We start from the raw sequence: 17,372 nt of genomic DNA, 5'->3' as shown, positions 1-17,372 counted from the left end.
GAGTTGTGTGTACTGCCTTTTTACGTACAGTAGTAATTTAGCACTTTCTGGGATATCCCCAAAACAAACCAAAGGATTTATTAAAGTGTTAAAGCTTAAGTGTTAGAAGTCTGTGCTTTTACAGCTGAAAGATCACAGTTATGGAACCATCTCCCTGGAGCATGCATATGATTTGTGTAACAAATAGGAGCGCATTCATGGAGTGAATCCAAGTGCATCAGGAAAGTGCAAACGAAAGAAAAAGCGAGGAAAAGAAGGTATACCAACCCTGTGGAAGTGTGAATGAGGAGGGACAAAAATCTTCTGTTCAGAACACCACCACTGCAACCCTATGTGGCGAAGACAGAACGGAGGCTGCTCAGCCTTCTTCATGCCCCAAAAACCTGGAGCGGCAGCTCACAGTGCATGGAAGAATCAAGGGCATCACATGCCGAGGCCAACGATAGTTGCCTTTACCAAGTCAGCCCAACAGCACTTGAGGACAACACTTGTTCTGTGCCATGGGTCATTTTGGTACAGATACAAACCAAATTTGCTGTTTATATCGAGACAGTGCCTGGAAATCAGTCGGGCTTTCCTCAGGACCGCAGAAACAAACAGCAAAGGGCAGGACTAGCGCAAAAAACTTTAGCCCAGGAAGTGGGACCTAACAGGTGCAAGGGTGACCTGCAGCCGGCTGCAGCGGTGCCTGGGCTGGCAGGGCTGCAAACCCCTCCCCAGGCAACGGGGTCCTGCTCCTCCCAGCCCCCTCGCTCTAGGGCTGTGAGATCAACAAGCCGGGCAGGTTGGAAGGCAAGGGAGATGGTGTGAAAGGAACTGGGGGCTGAGAGCAGCTCTTAGCCAGTAAGAAGCAATAATCACCATCACAGATGCTTAGCTCAAACAACTCGACAAGGTCCCTTTCTTCACATAGGAGCTCTCCTTGATTGCTCCCATACTTGTTTCCATCTAAACTCCCCGTTTTGCAACATCTTTGTGACACTCCAAACATCCACAAAGCTCTTTGAAGTTGAATTTTAATGTGTTTATTGACACCAGTTATGATATTTCAAAACACATGGGCTACAAATTGTTACCATGCACTCCTGGTGTTTACAGTAATCCCCATATTAAAACAAACAGCCTTTCCTGATGATTTTATATCTTCTTGCTGACTCACTTGCCTGTGTTTATTTAAACTCCTGTTGAGGTTTTTTTTTAAATATTCAACACTTTTGAAACATTTTGCAGATTTCATATACTTTTGAAACATTTTGCATTCATTTTTTATGGGCACCACATGGCCCGAATCCTCCTTTCCAGCGTTCCTTGCCGTCTGTGCCTGGCCACACGGGCTTCCCACGCTCGAGCCCCACAGTTAACCCGACACACGTGGCTGGCCTTGGTGTTAGTACTGGTGCCACCACCCAGCCCGGCGATGGGTGGCTGCAGGAGCTCAGCCTGATGCAGCTGCTTGGCCCCAGGAGGTTTCCCTCTCATCTCCACGTGCTAGAGCTGGGCTAGGGAAGATGTCCAGAGGCAGCACCGTTGTCCGTTAGCAACGATTGGGATAGCCCTTCCTTCCCTTGGCCAGGGCCAGACTGCTGAGCTTGGGAGGCCTGTCCCACGCTATGAGGACACCTTGGCCATGTGGTCCTGAGGAACGTGGAGCTGCCTGGTGGTTCAAGTTCAGGGCTGCAACAGGGCTTTGCCATGCTCAGGGGTCACGCTTAGTCAAGCAGGGCCAAATGGGCCACCTGTCTGGCTACCGAATGCAGCAGGCTAGCAGACACGTGGAGGTGGATGCTGTCAAGGACCATGTGTCCCGTCAACATCTGCGGCTCTAGGCCAGTTTCAGTGAGCAACTGGGAGCCAGGAAGGTTGGGCCCTCCACCACGCGGCATGAAACAAAAACATTGTAAACCTCTGTGTTTTAGCGTCTACCGTTGCAAGTGAACAGACTTATAAAAGCCCCTATAAAGCACGAGACGTGTCTGGAGTTCTCACCTAGGCTCCAAGACCCTTTCGGCACCAAACCTCCTCGGTGGTGTCATGGGCAGTGGCGGCCACCACTGCCAGGGAGGGACAGGACCTGCTCCTGTTAACGTCCCCAGACGGACCCTCAGGGAAGCAAAGCCAAAAAGACATGTTCACTTTGGCAGCGAACAAAAGCACTGGGGAAGGGAGTAAAATCAATGTTTGCTAAATAGAAAAAAAGGATCAAGACTGGATGGAAATACATTTATGTTGTAATTCCTAAAAGGTATTGGAGTGAGGGGAACTGAAATTGTAAACAAATTAGAAAATATAAAAAAACCCCTTACAATGCATTGTCCTTTTAAAGGAAACTTAAATTACTGCATTGCTAAATTGGAACAGCTCTGGGGACTCGTTCATGGTCTTCTACTCTTTAGACTCACAAAGTCTAACCAGTTTCTCCAGGGGTGGCTGGATTTAATAGTATCATCTGAAATGTAATAAACCCTGCAAGTGATGAAAACCGGGAAGGTGCAGAACCCACTGGGATTCAGATTTAATTCAGATGATTTGAAATTCAGCATCTGAGAACTACTCAGAGTTCATGTTATTTTCTGCGTTGGAGGAAAGAAAATAACGTCTATACCTAGGAGATAATATAAATTGTGCATAAAGAAACAACTTGGTTGAAAATTCATATATTTAACATAACAGTCTTGATATTTGAAGACGAAGACAAGTCCAGGAAGACTTATTTATTGTCTGAACACTCTGAATTGGGGAAAACAATTTCACCAAGCTGAGCTCCGATCACTCATCCACAAACTAAACTTTCCTGGGGAAACGGCAGAACCGAGGCCTCACGGCTCCACACTCTCCAATAACTCCATCTCCTACCAGTTGCCCCAGAATACTAATAGGAAGAAGGCCAGTTGGGGGCTGAAGACACCAGAGCCTCCCAGCTCCTGCCTGGCGGCAGGCACGGCTCCCCAGCTCCATGCTGCGGCCACTGGCTGAGCATCCTCCCGCATCCCAAGAGACAGGCAATTCCACGCTGCGCCTGGCGCCTTCCAGCATAAGAGCAGCACAAAGACTAACACCTGACATGAAAACAAAAGTACAGTGACACTTTTTATAATCCCGCAAGAGCATTCCCTGCTCAGGGCACTTCAGGGGGAGGGTACGATATGAAGCCCCACCACCGCTGGCCCCTGGCATCTGCGGCTCTCGGCTCCACGCCTGCTCAGGTAAGAGCCTTTGTAACAGAAATCAGAGTTGTGAGGGGTTCTGAGGCTGTACAATGGAAAAAAAGAAAAGGAAAGCAGGGCTCTTACCCACGGAAAACTGTTAATTCAGCATTAAATACATAGTGAGCTGCTCTGGAGTCTCATTGTTACTTTATATAGCCAAGTACCATTACCTCCAACTGTATTCCAATGGCTGTTGGACTTGGGTTTATGAGCAAATTGTTAAAAGCTGTGTCTGAGGTATGAAAGCGACAAGTGGAAAGCATTCCCATGAAGTATGCAGGATCACTGGAAGTGGGCCAGCGGTTTAGGTCAAAATGCAGTCACATGTCCTGCTAGCTGGTCCGGAACATCCTTCAAATCCAGCTAAGCAAACAGCTCGGGGAGCCCTGTGCCAAGTGCCAGCTCCAGCTGGCATCCCAGTACATTTTATTCTACAGTTGGTGCAGTTTTGGAGGTTATGAAAAGTTTACTAATGAGAAACATTCCAGGACACTGTGCCAACAATTTAGGCTGAAGGAAGAGCTGTAATGACATGAGCATATATAACTTTGGTGGAAAGTCTGAAACATCGGTTCCACACCCTGAGAACTGCCTCTTTGTTTATAAATCCCAACAATTCTGTACTTCAAGAGAAATCTGTCTGCTTGCTCTTAAGATGTTTACATTGTGCTTTCTAAATATTTAAAACCATTGATGAAATTAAAGACAACTTTCATGTTGTTGTGGTCCTCAGTTGTTTTGTTCATTTTGGTTTGCAGGGCCAGTTCTTATTTTGTAAACAGGAATTTGATATAGCAAAAGGGGCGTGAGAGCACTGGGCAGCCAGGGATTCTCAGCAAACAATTCTGATGACCAAGAAAACCCTCTTCAAGTGATCTTACCAGATTTCTGCTGGGAAATAATACATTGTTTGGATTTCTAAGGAGGAAGCAGTTGCAAGCAACATGTTTTTGTCACTGGCACAGATGGGCAATCAGGCTTTCTAGTGATTAGTTCAACTCCAAGCATCCACTTTGATGCAGAAGCCCACCACTAAATCTTATTTGACAGAAGATAAAGCGGCAAATCCCAAGACAAGCTTCCTCTCCTTGTGGTTCGGATGAGAGCAATTCCAGCCAGCACTGCCAGAAGTGCACACGCTTGAGCAGCGTGCTGTATGCCCACAGACGTTGCTTGCTTAGCCCGTTTTTTATGGCTGCAGACGCTCAGGTGCTCTGACATGCGGGAGGTGGATTTTCAGCAGCGGATCTGGTAGTACCTATATAGTACCTATAAAGGCAAAATACTGCAAATGTGTTTCTCCTGGAATCCAGGCTTGGGGAAAACAAAAAGTCCCATATTAGAAGTGGATATCAGCAACTCAAATGGAAGAAAAAACAGACATAGGAGATGCAGAAGACAGATGGGATGGGATGGGATGGGATGGGATGGGATGGGATGGGATGGGATGGGATGGGATGGGATGGGATGGGATGGGATGGGATGGGATGGGATGGGATGGGATGGGATGAGATGGGATGGGATGGAGAAGGTGCCTCTCAGGATTCTGGTATCAACTATAGGTGCAGAGCCCACGTAAGTGTTGTTCAGTGTCAGAGAAAAGGGACAGCAAGGAATCATTGCACTGGATTCTCACAACAAAACAATTTAAAGAACTTTCTCAGCTGCTGTGTTTCTCTCTTTCGTTTTCACAGTCCTCCTTTGGCTGGCGCTCCAGCTGGCATTCAACAGACGAAAAAAAAAAAATAAACCCATGGTTCCCAGAGGATTCCTAGCAGAGTATTCAACACACTAGAAGTGAAAGAAGAAATGCTGGAAGTGCAAGCAAAACCTATGTTCCCATCTTCTCTCAAAGACAGCGTTTGGGTGCAGTAGGAGTGCAGAGTGGTGTTTGTCCATCTACCAGTGCTATTCATCACTAGGTTTACCATATTTTCCTTTTCTTTCCATAACTCCTGGCCTCACTCATGTCTGGGTGTTTTCTAACCAGCCTTACGGCGATTAATCAAAGTTGTCAGCATTGGAAGAAAATTAATGTGAGAAGCTGTTCCAAAGGCCACCAGCCCTTTTCCCTACTCCGTGTGCTGTGTTAATCCAGGATTCCTCAATATCTTTCAATGTTTTGTGATATTCACAAGGTTTTGAGGCTACAGATGCATTTTTTTGAAGGGTGGCTTTGCATTGTATCCCATGAGATACCAAATTCCTGGAGTTTCTTTAGATTTCCAAGAGAAGCGAGGGTGCTCAGCATGGGCCCCAGCCTGACCCCAGGCCATCTCCAGCCAAGTCACAAGCAAAACCCAGCTCCAGAGTTGGAACGCATCAGGCTTTGAATCTGGGTTGAACTTTTTGTGAAGAAAAAGGCCAAATGATTAAAACCCAATCCTGTTCCTATGCCCTGTAGTGATGATGCTGGTTGAATTATTCATTGCAAGTTATTTATCCAAAGAATGTGGCTGGCATTTATGCTGAATACATTACTTGCAAGTTTTGATTTCTTGTTTCATTACTCACTCGGTGCTGTACCACTCAGAAACTCCAAACTCTTAGTTTCTGAAAGTCTCTTTCCCGAGTCTGAGAAAAAGAACACTTGGGAAACAACCTTCGGCTGGTGCTGATCCGATACAGCAACAACCTCCCTGGGAAAGGACAGCCTGGCATTAAGGCATTTTCCTGGAACTCAGGCAAGCCATGTTCTTACCCTATTCAGCTGCAGATGAATCCTGTAACCCCGGGCAAATCACTTGGTTCCCTACACCTCTGGCTGCACATTTATAAAACAGACACGGTATTTCTCTCTGTAAGATACTGTAAGGCTAGATGCGTTAAAAATGATGAATTGCCTAGTTACTATGGAAACTGGGAAAGCACCTAATGCAGATGGATGAGTTTAGAAACAGGTCCACCTGACTGAAAAATCATGAGCAATTGGGAACTTCGTTAGGTAAAACTCATCATGTTGTAATCAGAAGGATCATGGGAGCCACTCAAAGCTTCCTTTAATGGAAAGTACTGCTTATTAGGTTTGCCCCTGGATAGGCACCGAAGGTTTTCCCTTGCATATTTTCAAACTCTTGTGTTTAACGTGTTTGTTTAGATTTGTTTTTCTCCAATGGCTTGGGATGTTGAGGTAACAACTAAAATTCTTGTCCTACCAAACAGAGATCATTAAAACCAGAACAGTGATTGCAAAAATCAGCCCAGAAGCCTGAAGACATACGGAGTAAGAAGTTTAATTTTAAAACTAAAATCCACTTAAAGAGAAAGCACCAAGCAACTGCTGAATGCAACCGTGGCGGTTTTTCCTCCACCAGGAGACTGCTGTTTTAATTTCAGCCTCACCAAACACTGCCGCACTCTGCTCTTGGAGCAGACTTCACCTGCCAGCTGCTCAACCAGACATGGAGAGGTAGCTCAGCTGGAGTTTTGTCCAAGTACAAACTGAGCAAGGACTTCAAAACCCAGGCCAGTGTTTGTGCGTTAATCCCTGTTGCAGAGCCAACAGAGAGAACCCACTCGTTGTTCCTGCTGCCCGGGTCCTAAATAAGCACGGTATTTGCTTTCTTCGTTACCAGAATCTGGCTGATGAATTGGTTTCTTAGAATGGTATTTAAAAATATGCAGGTTCCCCCCTCCTGCCACACATCCAATTACAATAATTTTGAGTTATTTCAAAACTTTAGACCTCAAACTCCTCCTCATTGTCCTACCAAATTATCCAGGTCTTTGACGTGAAAAGTCATTATTTGCAAAGCCTCCTGGCAGCAGCACTTACTGAAGTGAGGCTGTTCAGGTTTGGGAGTTTAAAAATGGGTTTGCCATTGCAAATGGCTCGTCGAGTTACAGTTGTGTCTCGGTAGGGTAAAGCACTCAAGGCTTTCAATTGCAGCAGGCCCTGCTGACTCAGGGAATGAAAGCTATGGAACCGCTGGCAAAGGAAATGCTAATAATTAAAGCAGTAATCGTGACTCTGGGGCAAGAAATAGATGCCTACAGGGTGACGAGAGATTGAATAAACAAAGCAAATAAGAGCCTCAGGCTGCACAATGGCACAGAGCAGTGATTACAGCTGGCAGCGTAGCCCCCCAGCCCCCTGCGCCAGCGCAGCGGGTATCGCTTGGCGAGGCTGGGGGACTGGAGTGCCCCCCCGCAGTGGGGGCTGTGGGCAGCCTGCTGGGTGTGCCAGGCTGCTCAGCACGCAGCCCCACACCCAATGCTCGCCCATTGTTCCAGGCAGAGGAAAGGTTCCCACCTTGGAAAACCACCACCACACTCCGAGGGCTCGTGCTGGGCACCCCAAAGGGTCGTGTTCTTCCCGTGATGGGGAGCTCTCCTGTGTTCGGCTCAGTGGAGGATGCTCCCCCACCATAGCGGGCACAGCAGGTCCATGCTGATGTTAAAATTAAGCCCACTACTGACTTTTGTAGTTTCACGGCTAGAGATGGCCTCACTTGGCCTCTAAATTATTCTGGAGGTTTATTATTGAAACAGATACATGGATCATGAAATGTCGATGGCAGCCGCAGAAAGCAATAATGATAACCCCGACCTTGCATGCAGCATGTTACAACCTAGATCCTCAAAACACTTTCCAAACAACTACCTCCGCCTCTCAGTCCTCTTCTGAGAGGATTGTCAGCTGCTTAATTACAGTGGAAGGCAATGAATAATACAAATACTTTACCGATAATAATTTTCCACACAAGTCACTGGTGTCCCCATGGCACTAGCACATCATACACTTAAATAAAATGCTGTGCGCAATGGTGAACAAGAACACATCCAATTTGGCACGGTTTACCTGTTTAATTTCAAACTAGGCTAAGATCCCTGGAAACACCCGATTTCTAGAAGCAGTTTGCAGAGAGAAATCCTGCGCCACCCATGGCAGGTGAAGCGCTCAGCGCCTTCAGGGAAGTGCAAGCATGAGGGCGAGCAGTGGCTGGTGTGGCTCTGCCCTGAAGGACGACATTAGGACATGCCTCGGAGTAAAGTCCAGCGCATGTGTAACCTGGCGGCTGGGGAGTAACTCAATTGACTGTCATTCAGGTGTCAGGTTCCACTTCCTTGTTTATGAATGTAATAATATCTGCAGTATCTGGCTTGCACAAGGGACTAAGTGGAGTAATTTGACAGCAAAAACAAACAAATGAAAGGAGTCTTTAAATACATCAAAGGGAAAGTGTGCTACTATCTGTGGGACCATCATCACAAGCTGTACCGCTGGATCCTAGCTCTGAAGCAGAGATGAACTTCATGTTCCTGCCTCTCCAAGGCTGCAGGGGAAGAAACACTTTGCTCCTGCCTGTCCTGCTTGCTATATACTTGCTGTTTGTTATACTATATTTGCAATATTTAAAATTCATATGAGTTGCCTTTTCCCAGTCCAGAGATTGTCCTTCCCAAGGAATACATTCTACCCTTTATCCTAAGGCTTCAGATAGGTGGCTACTAAATTTGACCCAGGAAATCCTTGTCTGGAGGCACTTAATTTCCTGAATAAAGACAACTGGGGAGGAAACCTGCTCTGGGGTAATAGGAGTCGAAAATAAAAATCTGCTGTTACACTATCAGTAAAATACAGTGTTGCAAAGGAGACTTCTTACAGAAAGGACTAGGAATCCTTCATTAAATGCAACTAAGAAAAAACTCGGTTATTTGGTTTTTTTTCCCCACTTGTGGGTGTTTTTTTCTCTTTAACAAAACTGGCTTAATGATGGGAGTAATTAAATTATAATGCCTACACTATTGTTTGAATAAGGCAAACTCCCTCATATGCCATTACTGTACCACTGCCAACAGCAGCCAGGGAACAGCCTCAACAATAGAGAGGATTTTCCAGCTCACTGTGCGATTTGATCTCTATAAACCTCCCATAACATATACTGTACAGCAGTAAATAATTTATAACATTATTATCCGCCCATCTGGGATCAGAGTGCAACCACTAAGACAACGCAAGAAATCTGGGCTCCTTTCAGCACTCTGTGAAATGAACCTCGTTGGTAAGATTTCATTAATTCAGCAATTCAACAACTAGATCACGCTCCCTACAGGAGGGACTGTACTTTCCATTGGCTACCTTCCTAGCTTTTCCCATGGCTCTGGTATTTTTCTTCTCCAGGATTGTTGATACTTTCACTTGGATTTTGAAATGATTATTGCTCGAGTGTGGTTGGCTGGTGGCAGGCTGGTTCCTAGGGAAAGGGGGAAGTGGTTATGGAGAAAAAAAGGCCATGTTTTCCAAGTTAGTATCAGACTTTGTTCCCAGCTTAACTTTGGTGAAAAGCCTTCTGAAGCCCTTCTGACTTCGCTAGCTCAGAATTGGAGTAGGAAAAAAACCCCAGTAAGAGTCAAAGGTCCCTCCAGCCTCTTCACTGTGAGGGTGTTGAGGTGCTGGCACCATTTGCCCAGAGAAGCTGTGGATGCCCCATCCCTGGAAGTGCTCAAGGCCAGGTTGGACGGGACTTGGAGCAACCTGGTCTAGTGGATGGTGTCCCTGCCCATGGCAGGGGAGTTGGAACTGGATGATCTTGAAGGTCCCTTCCAACCCAAACCATTCCATCGCTCTATATGTGTGTGGAGGAAGCTGCAAGCATCTTGGTGCTCTTCTGAGGCACCTGCTCTGTCCTCTCCCTGCCCTTGTGTTGGCAGAGCTTTGCATGGGCTGGTGTGGAGCCAGCAGATACCTCCTCTATCCCAGGCTCTCACATACTACAGACACCAGCAAAAAAGGGTTAAAATTATTTCCTTTGGAGCTTTGCTGGACCTGCCATGGGCTGTATCTCACACAAATATCCCTGCTGCATGAATGTAAGCCCAACCGAAAACTCAGGGGTGGCACAAGACTGTGTGTCTCCCTTGCAGAATATCCACACATTTGCATCGAAGCCTGTAAAACACGCCAGCTGCGAGTTTTGCCCCACGGACAAAATTCTGAGCCGAAACCTCAAAGTGAATCTCAAGCCATAGGATGCTGCCTACAGGAAATCTTTGCATGACTTTCTGGGAGCAACCTCAGCCAAATTCCACACCGATCAAATGCATGCGTGTCCGAACATTAAGAAGTAATTAAACCAAAAGAGCACCACTTTGCTTGTTACCTACAGCCTGGAGCAAAGCCTGCTGCCCCCTGGTCTCACCAGCCCCTCCAGCAGCACGTTTGCAGGTAGGGAGAGATGGTTGGTCTGTCCTGGGCTCACCCCGAGGGCAGCATGCCTTCGGGAAAGGGGAACAGATTGCAGGCGGTGGGGAAACCCTCCTGTCGCTGGCCATGGTATGAAGAACTCGTGAACAGGGTAGGACACAACTTTCCGTATGACTTCTCAGCATAAAGATCAGTAAATGGAAAGCTAAGGTGGTGACAGTGCCACTGTCAACAAACTGCTTATAATCAGATTCATACGAGCACTGAACCTGCAGCCTTTCCTGTGCACACCTCCAACAATATTAGCATTAAATAAAAATAACAGAGCTCACCAAATCTATTCAAAGCATCATTTACTTCAGAGCCTCTGAATAATTTTAGGTAGGCTTAATCGATTTTCATACGTATACCTTAATTTATCTAAACCAGTGACCTAAACCCAAGCCAGTTCTTTGGCTACAAGCTTGTAGTTTTTCACACGTGCTTCGGAATAAAAGGAGAAATTCACTGCTTTTGTACTGAGCTGCTTGTAATCCAAAAGAAGCGTGGCAAAAAAGAGACCGACTTTCAAACAGCTACCCACTGCCCCTTAGTTATTTGCTGCAATTAATGTTTTTGTACCAGCTCCTTTAGTGAAGTTTCTTTTTTAATGTATCAAGCCACGGGGCCGAATTTTCTTTGGGTAAACATTAAAAGATAATATTAGAAAAAGCCCTCCCACAAAACCTACAGTCCTCTGGCTGTTGAGTAACAACAGCTAATACAAACTGTGCCATCCATGGGTTTGGGGGAATAAAACCCACCAGTCTGAGTAGAGAGGGAGAGAACTGTCCAGCCCACAGTGACGGCTGTTTAGATTGGAAACGCTGCTGCAGTACGAGGCGCGGTGTCCCTGCACCTTTGGCTGGCCCAGCACAATGCCCTTCATTCCTTTACAAAGCTGGGGATGACTGACAGGTCCTCCTTTTCCCAGTCCAGCTCCCTTTTGGGACGTCCCTCTTGAAACCCGGCCAGATCTTGTCCCTCCAGCCCTGCTCTGACCTGTCCTGCTGCGGTAGGTAGTGAGCAAAGCCTTTTTTTCATCAAGTCAATCCCCAGCCCTCCTCAAATGTCGTATCTTTTCAGCATACCCGACGGGGCAAAACATGCCTTGGCTCCATCTGTGCCGAGGCTGAGCGATGAAATGGCTTTGCTGGAAGCTCCACAATAGCCGAGCGAGGCTGCAGGTGTGTTCTCTGGGAGACCTCAAGCCATGCCTGGATGGGTGGCTTTCCCTCTGCTCGTCACATCGGCAGCTCGGGCTCGTGGGGGTCTGTGCATCATCGATGTGATTCTGGCAGATGAATGGAGCAGCCTCCTTGCAGGTCAGCCAGCACGGCCCTCGGTCCCAGCGCCTGAAACCCTAGTGTCCCAGCCCACCGGTGGCTCCCACAGCCCAGCCTTGCCAGTGGTCCCCCCCTGCCCGCACCAAGCTGGCTGCGCGCCGGTGCCACTGCTTGCGACACGCACAGGAGCATGGCTGTGCCGAGCACGTGCGCTGGCCTAAGGGATGTTGGTGGAGGTGGTGAGGGGAGAACGGTAAGATTGGAAGCATTTAGTTACATAGCTGCTTTGCTAGTTGTGCTCCGAATTGACTGCGACTGTGGATGTCCCAGAGCATCCTAGTCCCCTTTCCAAGCTTGTTCTCTCCTATCATACCCGTGCCCTCAGCTGTACCTCACTAAGGCATCAGAGAACGGGCACCTGTGTCTAAAAAGCGACACATTCACTTGCAAAGCTAAATGATGCAAAGCTCTCAAAATAAAAAAAAGCAATACAAAAATACTAATTTGAAATGACGGGCCAGAACCATCTTCTATTCTTTTCTTGCTTGCAGCCTTTTTCCATTTTGACTGAAACAGCATCTTACCCTTGCAGCCAGTTTCAAATATCTATGTGTATACACACACCTATAAATATAAATATATACCAATTCTAAGCAGCACCTACTGAGGTAACCAAAAATGTTTGCAATAACAAACAGACAATAAACCACTCATAAGTGCCAGGTGTACCATAATAAATTTCTCCCTACTCTGAGTGGCTTTTGATATCCTTGCTACTATCAAATAGCTGACACATCCTACAGACAAAGCCAATTTGTTTCAGAGGGTCACAGAACATTTTTAAATTTAAATATTTAATATTTAAATATTTAAATAATCATATTCAGTTCAGAGCTTCCCCAGACCAAACGCTGCCATGAGAAAAAGTCCAGGCACCAGGAAGGCATGCTGGTCCCACTAAAGCCCATACCAAAAGCAAGTGGATCACGATCTAACAGACACGTACTTATCAGGCTTGTGGATTTATTTAGCCCAATCTAACCTGAATGCCAGCTTGTCATGTAAGTGAATACCTAAAGAGCCAGCTTGTAACGTAAGTGAATATCTCAAGAGATTATTAAATGTAACAGCAACAGCAATACAATATGAAAATCACTGGGATAATTTGAATTCTGGAAGAGAAGAAAGTAGAGAAGAGTGTTTCGGTAACGTGATCTGCCAAAATAGGACGGAAACTCTTTAACAGCACCTTGCCAGAAACAATGCATGGCAGAGTCTGTTTTAAACAAGATGATTTTTCAGAATATTGTTACTGACTTTTTGCATAGTGTTAGTGAGGTTTGTGTACACTAATAAAAAATGAAAGCTGCTATTAAAAACAAATCAATGGACTGTACCTGGTTTTGATCACACAAGGGCTGCCCATTTGCATCGGTATTTGCAGCATCTGTTCCAATTAAGACTTGTTTTCTAGTTTAAAGATATTAGTCCAATCACTAGTGTTCTGTTGAAAACATGAATAGAGCATTGTTCTGGCAGAATGTAGTTAAACAGACTCCACAGACTCTATTAAACAGCTTTGCTGCCCAATTAGAATGGGAAAGAGTCAGGCAGACATGACTGTACTGTGTACCCTCTGTTCCACATGTATTTTTATGGATTCATAGTCAATGAAAACAGTTAACGTGGAACATGTGTTAGGAAAACACAGACTGTGTGCTGTCTCAGAGCACGGCAACCGGCGCATCAAGCAATTTATCAGGGCTTAATGGACACCAAATTTAATTATTATAACGACTACGTGTAAAACAATGCACGGGGATGGTGAACCACGCTACTTCCACGTGATGAAAATAATTGTTTGAAGCTTGGCAGCAATCCTTAAAGTCTTAAAGCAGACAAGGACCACGTTGACCTTTGTTTGGGTGTTGCGTTGGGTAGCTTTAGACCTCGGGCTGAGGACCATGGTATGTGGTGGGGCTTTTCCAGGGTGTTCTGTGCTTACATATAAGGATATATATTGCAGGCAGCTTGAAGGCTGATGTGGGTGTGCAACAACCCTCAGCAGAGATGACGCGGTGTCAAACGGACCATATTGTGAGAGTGGAGATTAGTAAGCAGTACATATTTAACCTCATTTAAGTGACTAGGGATAGAAAAAGGCTGCAAGAGTGAGATTTGTAAGACATTCTGCTAAGAAATAACTGTTGAGAGCGTGATATTTACTGATGGGCAGCATGAGAACAAGGTTTGTGTGTCTTAAGAGCTGCCCTGTTTTTGGAACACGTTTCCAACACCTGAGACACTGCTAATGTGGTAGTTTCTCATTTTTATCAGGGGAAAAAATTGACATATCTGGCCCATCCTGGCACCAGGAGAAGACGCATACAGGTTTCTTTGTTCCCTGCTTTTGGATCGTCACAAAAGTGCCTCATTCACTTCATCCACGTCACCTCTACAAATCCATCAGTTTTGCATATCTGGCAGTTTCTGCTGAGTCAGCTATCCTATGTTTTTGCCTTGCTGTCCGCTGCTGGGTAATAAACCCAGAAAGCTCGCATACAGTCACCACTGTGGAACACCCAAGGGGAACAGTTCTACTCGCGCACAGACTGTTCTTCCGTGCTACTCAGCCTTGTGCCTCTGTGCCTCCAGAGGTATTTTTTTTTGTAGTTGCCTATCATCTACAGCTGGTTAAAGACGGGTTACTACAGTAGCAGCATGGTGGGCACCAAGGGCAGAAATCACACCATAGGCTTTGCATAAAAGAAGCCCCAATCCCACAAAATGAGCCATACTTCAAACAACGCAGCACTCCTGATATTCCTTCTTACCCCAGTGCCAGGCAGCAGTCCAAGCCAGGTAGGGGTAATGCTCCAGGGACTGCCCCCAACATTTTGGGGGCTCAATCCCCAAGCCCTCAAGCTATCCTTCCATCAAAAGTCTTCATCCACCCTGGCCTCCACCCGACGCGCTTGCGCTCTGCCAGCGGGGAGCGGGACCTGTGTGGGGTCCCTGTGGGCTCCGTGGAGTGGCTGCCTGGGATCGCAGCTCTCTGCTGGCTGGACTCCAGGCGGGCCCAGTGCCCGGGGAGGAGGCTACTGGGAGAAGGTCCTTGAGTGACTGTGTGAGTCAGGCCTCTAGCCCAAGGCAGCGCTGGCGAGCGCGGCGGGGACTGGACGCCTGGGCCTCCTGGGCAGCTTTAAGGCATATGCAGGGAAATGTACCTTGTATCCCCTGCTGCAATTTTATAAGGTATTACATACCCTACTGTGTATCAGAGCTGTTGCCGCTTTGACTCCAGCTAATTAGCTTTTGTAGCTTTGATGGATGGATTGATTCAGCAGTTAAACAGAGATAAATTAACTGTCTATCTAAACAGAGTTTCAGTGAGGAGGGAATTCCGATTAGAATGTTATTTCATGCAGTACTGCTCTTCTCTCCCAGCAAATGCTGAAAACCGCTCGCCTCCCTTTCAGAGGAAGCCCCCGGAGCCAACTCCAGCCCAGACCTGCAGATCCCTCTGGGAACCCAGCCAGCCCACCAGCCCGGGAGGACGTATATATGGGTTGGGCTCTGCACTTGGTACAAACCAGTGATGCCGCAACGATTTCTACAGGTTGAAGAATTGGTCTATGGAATTTCATTTCCTAAGACTTTCAGGAACATCTGAGACGTCTTTTATTCCGAAATGCATTAGAATGCCCAAAATCCAGGAAACCCCCCTGATTTTTCTATTCACTCTAGAGGACTGCTACATTAAAATGCTTTTTTTGTCCTGAAGTGAGAAATACCTATAAATGTTTTAAAAAGGTGTAATTAGAGATTTAATATAAACATCTTTAGCATCCGTGATAAGCATTTAGAGAAAGATAGGTCTTGTTACAATCGCACACATCATTGCAGTACCTTAACATGAGAGTAGTTTACAAAAATAAATACAGCCATCACCTAAGTATGTTAAATAAACATGCATCAAGCTAGATGAATTTTAGATCATTTCAGGTAAATATTAACTTCTAAAGCTTTCCAACTGACAAAATTAAGGCAACAGAGAATGCCACTTTACTTGCATCCTCATACACTCAGCAGTCCTGGAATGGAACCAAGGGGGGGGGGAAGAAACAAAAACAAGCAAATGCAATGTGAAAAATAGTGCTTAATGTTTCTGTAGACATGGCCAACGAAAGCTGGCACGAGGATGAACTTCCCTGGATGCCTCACCTCTTCAGCAAGAGTAATGTGCTAGCACTGGAAAGGCTGGCCAACTCCTAACCCTGCCCTCAGCCAGCTTTGGTATCTCTTCACTCAGGCGCTAGAACATGCGTGCCCAATATTTGGGTCACTGAGCATGAAAAAGTGCCTTGTTTTACATCAAAAATGTAAAAAAGACTGATGAAGAAAGTAATCAAGCAGCCTCTAGGAAGAATAAAATAGAAGTTTTTCTGGTCCTTTCTGAAAATACTCTATTTTGAGCCAACCCATCTGAAAAATCTTCTTCCTTGACCTTTCTCGGCTTGAGTTGTCCCATTTCGCTTGTTCGCTGTTCTGTGGTAGTGGAGGAGTAAGATCTTTCCGCGGTCAGAAATGTGATTCACACCCTATAGGGCAGATGAAGGCGTCTCACACAGGCGGCGTTGAAGCATCCCTCGCTGTGCTCCTGTCTTCAACCTGGCACCAAAGCCGCTTGCTCCAAGGGCCAGATCGTGCCAAGCTGCCTGGCTTAGCCCGGCGAGTACGGGGTGCTCCTCTCCCCATAAATGCTGAAATGCACCGGGTGTAACGCATCACCCCATAAATCAGCCCGGCTTTGATGCACTTCACCGGTGTTCTGAGGGGAGGGCACGTGGGGGGACAAACGCCCCCCCAAAAGGGACAAGCAGGTAAAACGGAAAGGGACAGCTCTCTTTCATACAAAGCACATTTCTTTTTATATGTGTTTTTGAAATTCAAGAACCTTAATGAGGCTTAGTCGCACCAAGGAGAGCCAAGGGTATGAGATTTTTCTTTTCTGTTGAAGAGGCTGTAGATACATTAAAACTAATTACTCCTCGTTTTATGCTCCAATAGGATGAGAAATTCTGTTTAAGTCCGGGTAGGAATTAACGCCAGCGCACCACTTCTTTTACTGTGTGAAAAGAACAAAGCAGGCAGCACTGGGGGCAGAGCTCCCGGGCGCGAGCCCCTCACTCCAACTTCAGCGTTGCTTCAACACGTCACCACGTGCGGCCAGGGGTCCTGTCCCACCACAGGGAACATGTCCTCACTGCCAACATGAGGGACATGTCCTCGCTGCCACCGCAGCACCTACCAGGCTCCTGAGAGCGAGCCAGGGGCGCGGGCAGCTTGCTGGCTGCCCCCCAGCCCACGCTTGGGAGGCCACGGTGGATGACAGTGTCTCCAGACCATTTTGCGCATCACCCGGCTGGACCAGCACCACACCTAAAAATGCAAATCCAAGCGGTTTGTAATAATCCACCCAATTCTTTCTCCACAGGAGCGGAGCTACCGGTGTCAGCCTTTGTTACAGAAATGGAGTATTCCATAAATATGCTGAAGCAGGTGAAATTCCGGCAAGTACATCTTCACCCCGGACACAATTTGTGTCCCCAGTGTAGCCCTGTGGGTTTATATCCTGGAAAACCCAAGAGCTGTGGGTGCGTCCTGCGCCCCCCTCCCCGCACAGGGGGGGGC

This window comes from Falco naumanni, chromosome 3, assembly GCF_017639655.2.
Source record: "Falco naumanni isolate bFalNau1 chromosome 3, bFalNau1.pat, whole genome shotgun sequence".
Taxonomy (NCBI): Eukaryota; Metazoa; Chordata; class Aves; order Falconiformes; family Falconidae; genus Falco; species Falco naumanni.
Note: the sequence above shows the minus strand (reverse complement) of the source record.